General features: G+C 38.7%; 1 pseudogene; it reads left to right on the forward strand.

The window, feature by feature from the left end:
- Nucleotides 1–322: 322 nt before the first annotated feature.
- LOC143276652 (small ribosomal subunit protein eS19 pseudogene) lies at nt 323–2,812 on the forward strand (annotated as a pseudogene).
- Nucleotides 2,813–9,572: the final 6,760 nt, after the last annotated feature.

Genomic DNA, 9,572 nt, shown 5'->3' on the forward strand with positions numbered 1-9,572 from the left:
GACGTGCCCCCGCCTCCTCCCCCGCCCCAGCCCCAGCCCCAGTAGCCTGCTCCAGCCCCCACGCCTCCACCCCCAGGCTCCCCACCCCCTGTCCCTCTCTCTCCAGCCCCCCTCCTCCAACCCCAGAATTAGCTTACCATCTTCCCTCTCCCTAGCCCTTCCTCTCGTCCCCCCATCCTCCTGTCCTCCTGTCCTCCTCCATCCATCTCTGGCTCAGGTATGGGCAACTGTTGACTTAAAACTTTGTGTGTGTGGTGGTGTGTTTGTTTTTTTTGGAGGGGGGTGGGGGGGGGGTTTCTTTTTTTCTTTTCTTTTTTTTTTTTATTCTCCTGTTGCCTGGTCACAGGCAAAAAATAGTATTGTTGGCTGAAAAGTCCACTTCCTTTGGCATCATCAAGTCTGTTAACAGTACAGAGCCTGTCCAGACTCTTTTCCGTTGTTCATGACGTTGAAAGATGGGTATTTCTGTGAAGGACGTCAACCAGCACCAGTTCACTAAGGCCCCAGCTGCCTTCCTGGAAAAATCTGGAAAACTGAAGGCCCCAGAATGGGCTGACATTGTCAGGTTAGGCTGCTTCAGTGAGTCGAGTCCGTACAAGGACTGGTTTTACACCCGTGCAGCGCCCTCGTGTAGGCATCTGTGTGTCCACTCTCCTGCAGGCGTGAGGGCCCTCACCAAGATCTGTGGATCCAAGAAACGCAACAGCAGGGCTCCCAACCACAACTGCCGGGTCAGTCGCTTGGTGTGGGCAAGGTTCTGCAGGCCCTGGACGGGCTGAAACAGGTGGAGAAGGATCAGAACAAAGGAGGACGCAGACTGACAGCCCAGGGTCATCGTGACCTGGACCGCATCACCGCTCAAGTCAAGAGCAAGAAGACTCCGGCTCAGTAAAGGAGACTTGACAGCCTTGATGAGTGTCAAAGAAAACTGGAGAGAAAAAAAAATTATTGAAAAAAAAAAAAAGTTTCCAGAATTCCAGCTGATACGGTGTGAAAGAGAATCATTGGAAGGGCAAAGGAAGAGCAAAGACGGGAGTGTAGTCTTGCGTGATCCACACACAGCACAATGATACATTTACTTGGTGTTTTCTTGTGTCAGGGAAGATTTGTGAAAACAGCGGGTTCATACTGTGTGCAGCTGTAAAGACACATGTGTGCACAGGGTTCGCTTGATACTGTGTCATTCTCATCCCCCATGTTGGAGTGTCAAGAGTGTATGCATGGTTATTTCATTTGCACCAAAAAATGTGTGGTTTGTTTGCTCCAAAAGAAAAAAAGATACATACAACATAGGGTTTGCTTTTGCTTTAATTGGACCAAGGCTATGAGGATTTGGTTTTTATATCATCTTTTTGTTAACATATGATGGTGGTGGCGTTCTTCTTAACTTAGTGGAAAAAAAGAAAGTCCAGTTGCTCTTACAGAAACTGAAATCAACAAAACAAAAACAAAAAAAAGGTAAATACCATTACCAACAAAAAAAAACAAAAAAACAAAAAAATTTTTGCGTGCATACTACTGTGTATCTTTATTCTTAAATACTTTGCCATTTTTCTTTCTTTGATTTGCGTATAGGTGTGGGGATGTGTTTATTTTGTATACCTTTGAATCAAAACTGCTTTGTGGTTCTTCATGTGTCCACATGCTCTAGTTTTAGATTAATTTGCTTATCGCGCAGATTTTGATTGATGCGTGGTATTTCAGCACAAGTTTATACAGAAAGGTGAAGGTTTGCCTACACTGATAGAGCCTCAAGTACTGCCCCCAGTTTTATCAAACATCATCTCAAACACAAATTGAGAATGCAATGATCTTTTTCCAGTAGTAAGTTTTATCCGTATGTTTTAGAAGATCTTTTCTTTTTTTTTTTTCTTTTTTTTGTCCACAGCAGAAGCTGGAGCAGCTTATGACTAAATCTTCAATTTAATTCTCTTGAAGTTTGTTGATTCAGAAAATGGAGAATACTCGTACATTAATGTCCTTTGGTGTAATTCTTGGTACTTTATTTCACCTAAGACACTATTAGTACATTAATGTCCTTCGATGTAATTCTAGTGACTATTTGACTCAGTATATTAATGTCCTTCGATGTATAATCTTAGGGACTTTATTTGCCTTAGGACATTATTAGTACATTAATGTCCTTTGATGTAATCCTAGGGACTTCATATATTTTTGAATTAGTATATTTTAATGTCCTTCAATGTAATCCTTCGGATTTTATTAGACTTGGTGCATTAATGTCATTCTGTGTAGTCCTAGAATCATGTGTTAAAAATGAGACTGGGTGGTGAGTGGAGCTCAGAATAGGGGGCCCCTGAATAATCAGAAATGTTCAATATGTCCAAGAGCTGACCGATCAAAACGCGTAACTGGGCATGTTTTTCCTGTCAATGCAAAAACTTCACGTAATTTCTCTTGCGACACTAACCAGATCCAGATCAGTCATGAGTTAGTAAGTAAAAAACCTGATTTTCCAGGCCTGATTTTCCAGTCCGGAGAACATATCTTGAAAAGTGTGTTCCTCTATATATAGACAGAACAGAAGGATATTTTTTTTTTTAAAATTAAATAAATGTAAGTGTTGCACCCAAATATAGACAGAACTCAGAAAAGAATAGTGTGGCCCCAAATATAGACCGAACTCAATGATAGAAACACAACATACCTTCCAGCAAGTCAGTGGGAAGCGTTTTTTTCGGATTTCGGAGCGCACCTTAATGAAATAAAACCGGAGACTTGCAACCTATAATTGGTATGACTGTGAAGATCTTTTTTTCATACTATGTTTAAGCCAAATCTGGTATTTCCAGAGAAAATGGCACACACACACACACACACACACACACACACAAACCGAACATTGGGTTTACACAAGTGAGTCAAAAATGAATATATGATATTAAAATACATATAACATTGCACAAGAATTACAGTCATTTGGTTTTTGTACACAAACAGTTTATTCAAGTGTCCAGTGAAGATGTTGCATCTGTTTACATTTTTGTTACCTTGATGAAATTTTTGAATTTTAAAAATTGAGAAAAGTTAAAAATAGAATGATGAAAAAAAAAATAGTGTGTGCAACAAATCTTCCTGTGCACAAGGCAGTTTTCATTGAGGCTTTATCTATGTTGAGCAGTCTGCAGTACACCTTCACCTTTCTGTTGCTGTTAGATAATATATTGTAAGATAAATGTTCAGGTTCAAATTTTGTTCATTGCTTCTTTATACTTAGTCGTGAATGCAGCAGTCAATGCTGATGGTTGTTGTTGCACTAAAATCTTTTGCTTTGCCATGATTTTTAAAAATGAAATAAAAAAAATAATTAGAATTCTAAAAATTCAAGCTCTGCATTTACAGGTAGATCAGAGAGTAGTTTCCCTTGACACTGTTCCGTGGTGAAGTCCATTGTTTGCAGCAACAACCAGATCTTAGAGTGGGAGTTGTAACCAGTGATTTGATGGCTGCGGTCCTCGAGTGAAATTTCACTGGACCAGCAATTCATTGGTCATGGTCGGAAATGTGTTGGCATCTTCAATGTTCCAATGTTCAGGTGCAGACACATTTTAAGGCATGCATACAGCAGGTTCATTTGCACTGTTTAAGTGTCTAGTCAGAAGGTTTGCTTTAGTAGGAGAGTGGGGGTGGGGCAGTTTAGGACGAGGGAAGATTTGTTTTGTTTTGTTTTTTTGTTTGTTTTTTTGTTTTGCTTTGTGAGTTTCTCTCAGGGTTTTGGGGGGGGGGTGGGGGGGGGGTCTTTTTTTTTTATACTCTCCCTCTTGTTTTATTTTCTTCCTCTTTTTCTCTCCTTTTCATTTTATTTTGATTTTTTCACTCCTTTTACTTTCTTCCTCATCTCTCTCTCTTTTTTAAAATTTATTTTATTTTTTTACTCTCCCTTTTATTTTCTTCATCTCTCTCTCTCTCTTTTTTTTTTTCTTTTTTTTTTTTTTTTTTTTTTTTTACTCTCCCTCTTATTTTCTTCCTCTTCTTATCCTTTTTAGATTTTTTTTCCCCCTCTTTAATTTTCTTCCTCTCGCTCTTTTTTTTAATTTTTATTTTTTACGCTCCCTCTTGTTTTTTTATTTTCTTCCTCTTCTTCTCTCCTTTATCTGCAGAGTTTTGTTCTTGTTTTTTTTTTTTAAGGGGATGGTTATTCATACATAGTTCTTCATATCAGTTTGGGCAGACTTGCAGACAGGTAAACTGAGAAAGACAGACACACATAGCGACAGACATACGGATGAAGATACTGATACTGACTGGAAATATATATGTTGGTGATACTAGATCTTTTCTGAAAAAGAAACAACTTAGTAGACATGTTACAAATAGTCTCTGCAGAGGTAAAATGATGTATTCTTTCTCTGTGGTATGTTAAGTTTTTCTGGTTGAAAGTTCAGCACATAAGATGCATTGAGTCAACGTGCTGTAGTTTTTGCAAGGGCAAGCTTATGAACAGTATAGTGTAACTGCTGCAAATGGATTTCTGGGACAAACCACTTTTTTTTTTTTAATGGCAAAAGAGCTTGCACACAGAAAGTAACTGGCATTGTGGCATTATCAGTCAAGAGTTAGTTTTTTATATGTTAGTGGGTTGTGTTTTTTTTATTTTTTTTTTATTACGTTTATATTGTTTTCTGACAAGTGCTGTGTGTGCATGTTTTAGTTTTATTCTCCTTTCATTGATTACATATGCAGATGTCAGTATGTACAAGTATATTACTGTTCATTGAAAGAATGTTCACTAACCATTCAGGAATTTGAGATGCATGCAATACTGTAGAAGCTGTGAATCTGTTGTGTTGGTGATGATAGAGTGAGTGCTTGTCATTGAAAGAATGGACTATGATGTTATGCTGTTCTATTGTTATGCATGCAAAATTATTAGAAGCATTGAAAGATTTTTCTGCTTGATGTTATTGATGATGAGGGGCACATGTTCGCGGTGGATTGGCTGTAACTTGACGGGATGCATTCTGCGAACTAGTTGTTAAGGGGTGGCTTTGGGTGGGTTTTTTTTCATATGATATGATATGAGTTGATATCATCTATGGATTCTGCTTAGATATATTAGATGTGAGCGTTAGAAAGGAGAGTTATCTTGGTTGTTTCTGGGCGTGTGTGGTGCTTGAATTTGTTAAATGGTGTGTATGTGTGTTGTGAAAAATGATGTGTATGTATTCTTGTTTTTGAGATCTTGATAACAGTGTATTCTTGGTTTTTTTAGTTCAGGACACATCTTTTTCGCCTTTTCCTTGGTGTCAGAAATTATGGCTTGGCATTTTCTGTGCACCATCAGTCTTGAGTCTTATGTGAAAGGAACCAACAGTGATTTGAATCATCGTCACAGTTTTCATTAACTCGTTGACTGTTGATGACTGACACGCTCATCACTTCGGGGCTGTCGCCTCGCTGAGGTCAGAATCGGGTTAACAGGTCAGGATGTCAGTCACCATGCTCAATGCTAATCGTAGATCTGGACCTCTTCATTCTTGTCATGTCATTTTGAACAGCATAATCTAAGACCCTACCAGTTCCACTTGAGGAGTACATTGCACAGAAAGCAGTGTTTGTACTTGACAGTCGTACCACACTGATCACAGTTCAACAAAGTTTAGCTATCAAGGGGTTAACAAAAACAAAGAGTGGGGGGTGGGGGAATTATTGGTGTGATAGTTTAGCTGGTAGGGGGTGGGAGGGTTGATCATTCGTTCTAGTTTTGGTTTGTGGGATTTTTTTTTCTGTTGTTCAGATAGTTGCGGGAGGGGTGGCTAATCATGGCAGTAGCTAAAGAAGCTTGCTTTTTTTTTTTTTTTTAAGTTTTCTTTTTTTCTAGATTACTTGTTCATTCATTCTGACCTCCTTTAGATAGATAATCTTTTAGATACTGCAGAAGGTCAGTATATAGGGAGAGGAGTTTTGTTGTTGTTGAGGGTTGTGTACTGGTGATTTTCTTCTTCATGCCCTCTCTTGTGTTTTGTTGTTGTTGTTGACTGAAATGAAATTGAAAAGAAGGGAAGATCTGTGATGACGGTTACGGGTAGGGTTGTGAATCGTTGAGCAAGTGTTCAGCGATGATACAGACGATGGCAACAAATTACTGAAGGTTCCTTTCTTTACTCAGCAGGATTCATTCTCTTTTTGTGCGTTTGTTTCTTCGTTTTTTTAAGTTTTTTTTACTTATTTACTTTTCAAATCGCACCCCTGTGGATTGTATGAAGAGTCAATCCATTTGGTCTTGTGAATGGTGCTGGATTTCTTTTCATGAAAATTGTTTGCTGAAATGTTTTGTATTTTTTCATGCTTCACTCCTGCATTGTATTGTGCATCTTTTTCTTCTGAAATGCAGGGTGGTGGAACTTCATGTGAAACTGATTGCCACATGTTTTGTGTTCGTTGTCACTACACTTTAATAGTTAAGGAATGTTGGAAGAGGGATTTAAAATCAAACTGGGGGAAATAATCAGTGTGTGTGTGTGTGACTGTGCATTTGTATATTGTGGACAGGCGCAATAGCCGAGTGGTTAAAGCGTTGGGACTTTCAATCTGAGGGTCCCGGGTTTGAATCTCGGTGACGGCGCCTGGTGGGTAAAGGGTGGAGATTTTTCCGATCTCCCGGGTCAACATATGTGCGGACCTGCCAGTGCCTGAACCCCCTTCGTGTACATATGCAAGCAGAAGATCAAACACACATGTTAAAGATCCTGTAATCCATGTCAAGTGTTCGGTGGGTTATGGAAGCGAGAACATACCCAGCAAGCACACCCCCAAAAGCGAGTATAGTTGCCTACATGGCGGGGTAAAAACGGTCCTCCATGTAAAGGCCCGCTCGTGTACATACAAGTCAACATGGGAGTTGCAGGCCACGAAAACAGAAGTTTATTGTGAAACAGCTCTGTGTGGCCATCAGGGCTTAAAGTGAACAAAGAAAGCATGTGATAAGATAGTGTTTAAATTTTGCCTCTCTCTGTCGCACACACTCGTTCACTCACTATCTCACACTTTAAAATGTTCAGGCATGTTTATGTGTACTTTTTAAGCCTTTTGACAAGTTTTGAGTGTGTGCAAACAAGTTATTTGCATTTGTATTGAAGGGAGTGTGGCCCCCTTTTTTCTTTTTTTCTTTTTTTCACCCATACAAGTTACTTTGTCAAATGAAGTTATTGTTTTTAGGAGTTGTGCAAAAAAAAAAATCATTTCCAATCAGAATCCTTGCTTCTGTTTCTTCATTTTTATAGTTTTAAGCAAAGACTTTTTTGAAAAACCCTGTTTGTATGGTGGTAATCAAGGCTACTTGTATTTAAAGAAAAAAAAATCCCATAAGCATGTTTTTTTTCTTCAGTTTTTGTGTCTTCGGAGAACTGAAGAAAAGGTCTTTATATGAGGTGGGGGGGGGGGTGGTGTCGTTTTTTTAATCAGCAGGTCTATTTTAGTAATTCTCACAAGACATTTTTGCATTGCTTCAAATCATCCTTTTACTTGAGCTTTTGTTGTTGTTTTTCTTTTTCTTCTTCTTTTGCCCCTTTACTGCTACTGATCAGTGAAAGGCTGTCAGTGAAACAGTGACAGTGAAACTTTTTTCTTTTCTTTTTTTTTTTTAACCCACAGGGCAACAGGGATCTAAAGTAAAAGACACATACAAACAGCATGCCATTACAGAAAAAATACTGAGAGCAGCACATGCACCAGCAAAAAATAAAGGTTAAGTAAGACAATGAACAAATAATCAGTCCTTTTTACAAACTCGCTCATGCAAGCAGTTCTTTTAAAAACGTATTCACATTAGAAATAAGACCAACAAATGAAACCGAAATGAAATAATTTGTTTTTATGAATGTCACCTCACTGAGTGAAGGCTGATGTCAGCCACCACTTCAGTGTTGGACTTCTTCTGGCAACTGCATTACTGTTCGGCAAAATCAATGACATCACTGATGAAAACAAAGTAGTGACTGCACTTCAAACTTACGCTACACTGATCTCATTTAACCAGTGTCCAGCAGTTAATGGGTTAAGTTGTGATGCTTGAGGGGGTTTTGCTGATGAGAGCTCAGCAGCTGACGGAAACTGTGTAGACTTGTGACCCTTTTTTTTTTTTTTTTTTCCTCTTCTTTTTTTTTTTTTTCTTTTTAGTGGATAACTGACTTGCTTTTTTGAATGGGTAGCTGACTTCAGTTTGGGAAGGTAAAAGCGGTGTAAGAAGATTGGGCCCCCACCTTTTTATTTGCTGAACCCTAGACACAGTGGATAGGAATTCACTGCCCCGTAGGTCGTGAAAGGCTGTGAGACCTTTAACGTTTTTTTTGGGGGGGGTTTTCAGCCTTAGAAATAGAGGCATTGGCGGCTGTTGTGAGAATTACTGGAACAGACACTTCAGGTGATTCACATTTCGTTTCTTGTGTTAGGGTACAGCCAGTGCTCTTTAGTTTTCAGTGTCCACTCCCCTCCCCCACCCCCTGCCCCAAGTGTGTCAGCAAAACTTTAGTCCTGACATATTTTCAGTTTTTGAAAGTGACCACCTAATAGTAAAGAAATAGGAAAAAAACGGGTTTTGAGTGATTGGGTTATTGGTGCAGGCAAGTTGTTGCATTTTTAGACTTTGCAGGATGTATGAATGCATTTTTAACATGTCTTAGTAGAATAGTAGTTGTAAAAAGAAAAAAAAAGTAATTTGTCTGGTTCAAAAATAAGTTTGTAAAACATGTGATAATTCCGATTCATATGATGTTTCATCCTTGTATAATGTTATGATAAAATGTCACCATTGTTTGAGATACTTGCATTTGTCTGAAGATATAAATAAAAGAAAATGGAAGATTTGAAATTATTTGTGTGTCAGTATGTTCTTGTGTGCCTGTATTTCCTCAGCTCTGTGAGGTGCATTTGTATATTGCATAATTTCAAATATGGATGATTTTTAACAGAACAGTATAGCTCATATAGTGCATTTCCATGCAACAAATGCTCTGTACAATGTAAAAACTGAAGTGTAAAACCAGCATTTAAAGTAAACACCAGAGTGTCAATGCATAATGCAGCACATTCAGCTTAACACCCAAAAACAAATTTACTAACGTTTTCACAAAAAACTTCACACACAACATAACACTCAACATACATACCATACATATTTTTTTGCAAATTGAGGATTTTGTTGTTTTTTTGTTTGGATACAGATGTATTGAGAATACTTGTGATGGAAAAACTAAACCCGACAACAACAAAACAACTTAAGCAGACATACAGGTAATGTGCTTACACTGTGGGTCAGGCATCTGCTTGGCAGATGTGGTGTAGCGTATATGGATTTGTCCGAACGCAGTGACGCCTCCTTGAGCTACTGAAACTGATACAGATAACGTGTGACTTTGATGATGATGAGGAGGAGAATGAACCCATATTCAATACTTTTTCTCAAGTAGAGCTCACATTTTAATGTCAATACTCATCGCACAGTACAAAACAGTTTAAACACTGCAGACATGATGACACCACTCATCCAATTCGTGCATACACACACACACACACACACAGATAACACAAGCGCGCACACACACAAAGAATCA

This window comes from Babylonia areolata, chromosome 32 (genome assembly GCF_041734735.1).
Source record: "Babylonia areolata isolate BAREFJ2019XMU chromosome 32, ASM4173473v1, whole genome shotgun sequence".
In the NCBI taxonomy this organism is placed as follows: Eukaryota; Metazoa; Mollusca; class Gastropoda; order Neogastropoda; family Buccinidae; genus Babylonia; species Babylonia areolata.